Source organism: Elephantulus edwardii, unplaced genomic scaffold (genome assembly GCF_000299155.1).
Source record: "Elephantulus edwardii isolate Elephantulus edwardi_28Jun2011 unplaced genomic scaffold, EleEdw1.0 scaffold00010, whole genome shotgun sequence".
Classification (NCBI taxonomy): domain Eukaryota; kingdom Metazoa; phylum Chordata; class Mammalia; order Macroscelidea; family Macroscelididae; genus Elephantulus; species Elephantulus edwardii.
The window spans coordinates 12343651-12348723 of NW_006399760.1; the positions used below are offsets into that span (position 1 = coordinate 12343651).

Below are 5073 nucleotides of genomic sequence, written 5' to 3' on the forward strand. Positions count from 1 at the left end.
TTGTTCATAAGATCCCTATGAGTTGTACTTGACTCGATGAAACCTAGCAACAAATCCCAACTCCAGCTGTGTCCCCAAGTACTTAGAAGGTGTCCAATGTCAAATAAAAAATATCATTGCATCTCGGTCATATAATAACTATTTAAAAACAATGGAATATGAAAGGGGAAAAAAACTAGATCTTGCCTTACCCCAAGTCACATGGCATAATATACACAATACTCTATCTTTCCTAATATGTAAAATTATATTCCTAGACCAGAAACTCCCAAGATAACTCTTGGATCCAAACTTTTATTTGGTTGTTTTCTGAGCTATAGTTACAATATGAGAGAAAACACGGAAATGAGAAGCTTATCGGAAAAATCTTTCGGCCTTGGGTTTCTCGGAAATTATGCCATTGATATGGAAGTAGGTAAACGCCTTGCAGATATTGTGTCCCATCTCACATTCCATAGCAGTCCATTCACTTGTAGCATTCTTCCACAGTCAGGTGAGCCAGTGTCTTGCCTGCTTCAGTTGAATCATATTTTTATTGCTGTTTGTTCACAAGTTCCCTGCCGTTGTAATGTAAAAATCTATGCAGGTGCACACCTGGAAGGGCAGGGGAATTTGCATTCCCAGAGTAACCTTCTACCAGTGTGGAGACAGGACCCTGGAGAAATGTTTCTCTCTCCATTGATCTCATGTGGACTATCTTTAGTATATTTCCCTTGATTTTACAGGGAGTCTTCAGTGTCACTGAGCCCCACTTCCCTGCAGTGGTAATCAGTCCAAGGAGACTTTCCTTCCTTTCTGTTTTGCTCGTCACAGTCCCATGTTCTTGCTCCCTAGAGTTAGGGTGGAATGGATTTCCCCAAATAAATTTCCTGCACACAAACTCTTCTCCTGCTCTCTGCTTTTGAGGGAAACTCTGGACAAATACTTTTGAATTAATACAAGTATGTAATGTTCACATTACCCAATTAAGAATCCAATTAAGATGTTTCTAATATTTTTAGCATTATTTAAATTGTTTTTAAGCAATGTTAGGGAGCTCCTGTAGTTTAGTGGTAAGGAATTGCTTTATCAACCCAAAGACACACAGTTCAAACCCAACAACTGCTCTGAGGGAGAAAGATGGGCACCCTCCCTTGTGATTTTCTGTCTCTGAAAACCTGCTAGAGGGCCAGTAATGAGCTGATTATGACTCAACAGTACTTAACAAAAAAACAAACAAAAAACAATGTTACATTCATTGATACATATTTAAATTTTATAAATATACTATCTGTATTTTTTAATGAATCTTTAATTGCCCTAAACTTCTGCTAGCTTAAACTCACCTCAGATGCAGTCCAGCATCTTAGTCAAATACATACAAACCTATGTTGCTGTTGTTGTGCCGTTGAGTCATAGGCGACTCATAGCAACCCTATGAATTAAAGTCCTTGACCCTTGCGTGATATTTAAATATACTGAGCATTGTTTTTTTTCCTTTTAAAAGCTTTGTTTTTGAAGAAAAATACCCTTGCCAGTAAAAACAAAAGTATTTACATGATAACATGTATTTTCATAAATGTTTACTTGGTTCCTTCTATTTTTATATATTCTTATATTGACTATAGTACAGACTTTAATCCTTTTTATTACTAGTTATCTTTTCCCAAACATGGGAGTTTTCCTTTCCCCTTTCATAGTAATTGAAATGGTTTCCCAAAAGTCCTCAACTATGTTCAAGTATAGTGGTATGGACACATAGATCTTTCTCTTCTTATTGGGAAAAAAGAAAATATTTTTCTTATGCTGTGTCTCAACCCATTAATCATGATACTATATATGCTATTAATTATGTTTAAACGTACTTTGCTTATATAATTTGTGAACATCCAATAACTCAAGACTTTAAAATTATTTGTCTTCCATGCAGACATTTTGATTACTAAAACATTCCTAAAGCTAGAAGAAGGAATAATAGCATAGGATTAAAACTATGAATCACCTTTTGATTAAACACTCCACAGTCTTTGTTGCTAAATCTTCAATCAGAGAATAACTCTAAATCTCATTTAAACTTGTAGTTTTTAATTCAGTATTGATCAATGTAACCTAGTAGAAGCAATGCATATTCACTCAGATAATTGCTGAAATTTATATTAGATAGAGAACTACTGAATTTATGCATCTCACAGTCAAGTGGAGTAATGGACATATGAAGAAGCCCAGCAAAAACAGTAGAGACTGGTAAAAGCTGGGGTTCTGGAGTATCATTGCTAGACAAGGTACTAGGGTTCTATGCTCTGAGTACCTCCATTTTTTCTGCTAATACATACCTGTATCTATCTCTATCTATGTATCTCTCTCTCTCTCTCCTTCATAATAAGACCTATAAAAGTGAGTTGGAATAATGTTAAATGAATTACTATTTATAAAATGTTCAGGAGAGCACCTGCCATGTAATAATTATACAGGAGGTTGTCAAACTATTATTGTTGGAATAATTTAAAATTGCTCACTCATAAGGACAAATATGCTTACAGATTTCACTATTCTTTTGCCATTTTGCTGTAATGTGAGGGCTGACTTGTTGCTATGATGCTGGAAGTTTTCAAATGCCACCAGGGTCACACATTTAGATAGGGGTCAATGGATCTTCCAGACTAGGAAGAAAGGCCTGGTGATATACTTATTAAAAAAATAATACCCTAAGAAAACTGATGGCTCTCAACAGATCATTGTCCAACTCAGTTTTTTCAGACCAGTTTTCAGGAAGGAGGAGGCTGCCATGTGAAGTAGAGGATCAGAAGGCATGAGACTCTGCCTAGTGGCCCCATTAGTGTAGTAAATGCAATGATGGAATTTAGGATGCCAGAATACTAAGGATGCCATAGGTCTGGACACATTTTGTTCCACTGTTCTAAAGGAAGATATGAGTAGGTGTCAAGCTGATGGCATCTGAGGCAGTGCCACCTTCTGCCACATGTGTCTAAAATGCGAAGCCAAAATCCAAGCATGACAAGAAAGTTTTCTTAACAAAAACTGCCAACAAAGGCTTAGAAGTGAAACAGAACCTAATTGAAGAGATTCGGAAAAAAGTGGACACGTACAAAGTACCTCTTCATCTCCGCTGTGGCCAAAATGAGGAACAGCAAGATGAAGAATACCTGGATGCATGGAAGCTGAATACCTGGATGCCTGGAAGCTTAGCTGGATGTTTTTGGTAAAAATGAGGTGATGGTGATGGCCTTAGGTCGAAGCCCATCCAATGAGTACAAAAATCACCTGCACCAGGTGAGCAAAGAAGCTGGGGGCTTTTTACCAATTACACTAAGCAAGACCTGAAGGAGTGGTTCACGAAATTCACAGAAATAGACCTCACCTGAGATGGTAATAAGACAGCTTTCACTGGGAGCCTGGATCCTGGGTCCTCGGAGCAGTTAACTCACTCCATGCAGCCATAGCTGAGGCAGCCAGGCCTGCCCACTGCCCTCAAAGAAAGGTGTGGTGACCCTGCTGTCTGACTCCAAGTTGTGCAAGAAGGACCATGTGCTGACCGAGAGCTGACCCCAGAGCAGGTGTGCGTCCTGAAGCTTTTTTGGGTATTGGATAACTGAATTCTAAGTGGCCACATAGAGCATATGTGGGAGGCATAGTCCAGAAGGTTTGAACAGTTATTACTTCAGTGGTTAGCCTAGAATTTTATCATTAGAATATTATTTATTATAGTTATTATTAGCACCTCAAATTCCAAGTTTTTGTTGCAATATGCTAGTCATTGTTTGGAATTTGAAAAATTAGGTATTGCAAAATTTAAAAATAGTCATATTTCTATCGGTTTTCACAGGTCTTTGGGTTTATTCTACACATTGCTTTGTTACCTGTGAAATGAATTGGATATTATTAAATCAAGTATGTTATTAAAGCAAGAAATTAGTAAATCAACTACACAAATCTTATTTCTATGTAAATTGTGAGCTATGAAATTTTATGTGTTATAGTTTCTGCTTGGCAAGTTTTCTCAAGGGATGTGGTTGAGTTCGTGCATGTCTTTATATATGTATTTTTTGTTGTGTATTGAGGAGTTGAAACCAACCTATATCTACCTATATCTAGTAGGTTTTCAGAGACAGTTCAGAGATATAGGAAAAATTTTGCCCATCTTTCTCCCAAGGAGCAGCTGGTGGATTTGAACTGCATACTTTTGTGTTGCAGTGCAATTCCTTATCACTATGCCACCAGTTCTCCCTGATAGCACTTAACAACGATGACAACGTAGAAAAAGAGCTCTGTTGACCTGGTGGATAGAGAGTTATTCTACCAAGCCAAAGGTGGGTGATTTTAATCTGCTGCCCTCTTGCCTGGTTTTAATTGTTTTTGGTCAAACATTCTTCTAAATGGTGTAGCACTGGTCTGTCCATTTGCTATACAGAGGTAACTCATGGTTGCTGTGATGCTAAACACTGTGACACTGATGTGTCAAATGGATAATGGTTACCCATGGTGGAAAGTGTTGGGTGGAGCTCCCCAATTAAAACAAACTTGGAAGCAAGAGTGGCATCTACTTCCGAAATAACTTGCCTCCAGAAACTCTATGAACTTGGAGAAACGATGACAGTTATGCAAGTGTTCAGGTCTTTCACTCACAGGATTGCTATGAGTCATCTATGACTTTATGACACTTAATAATAATAACAACATAATAATAATATATCTTATATATTGTTGTTGTGATGTACCATCAAATTTAGTATGACTCATAAAACCTTATGAACAGCTGACCTGAATCTTACCCTATTCTCTGTTATCTTCACATCATCTCCAACATACTCAAGTCCATTGCTGAAGTCATCATGTCAATACAGCTCACTGAGGGTATTTCCCTCCTTCACTGACCTGCGGTCTTTCCAAACATGATGTACCTTGCCAAGGAATAACATCTCCTAGCTACATGTCCAAATTATGACAGCTATCCTTGTCTCCAAGCAGCACTCTGGCTGCACATTTTCCAAGACATAGACGTTTGTTCTTTTGGCACTCCATGGAATAATGGAATATTCAGTATTCTTCTTCAGCACCACAACTCAAAAGTATCAA

The 5073-nt window shown here is 37.7% G+C and overlaps 1 pseudogene; it reads left to right on the forward strand.

The window, feature by feature from the left end:
* The first annotated feature begins 345 nt into the window (after window positions 1–345).
* On the forward strand, window positions 346–3674 carry LOC102843456 (annotated as a pseudogene).
* Window positions 3675–5073: the final 1399 nt, after the last annotated feature.